Source organism: Odontomachus brunneus, unplaced genomic scaffold (genome assembly GCF_010583005.1).
Source record: "Odontomachus brunneus isolate Ranch 3 - 2012 unplaced genomic scaffold, Obru_v1 Obru_scaffold_172, whole genome shotgun sequence".
NCBI classification, from domain to species: Eukaryota; Metazoa; Arthropoda; class Insecta; order Hymenoptera; family Formicidae; genus Odontomachus; species Odontomachus brunneus.
In genome coordinates, this window is record NW_022639622.1 from 185,681 (window position 1) to 186,026 (window position 346).

Below are 346 nucleotides of genomic sequence, written 5' to 3' on the forward strand. Positions count from 1 at the left end.
ACAAGAAGATAATTATTGAGACTTACCTTTTTTTCTCGTACGGTGGAGCATCATCTTGCACTGGTACATAATAGTTCATACGTTTTCCTTCAGCACTGTGCATTCTTTTCAAAATAATAATTGTCCACAAAATGTTTTTGTTGCAAAACGACTGATGCAACGAGCGACCAAGAACCGCTTTAAATACGTTTCAAAATCCCCTTCCCCCTAACCAAAAGCATAATAATAATAATAATAATAATAATATAAATGAGACTTACCTAATTTTCATCTATATCTACTTCTACTGTACAAATATATTTGATCAAATCATTCAACAAATCTCTGATACGGCGCTGTAGATAAC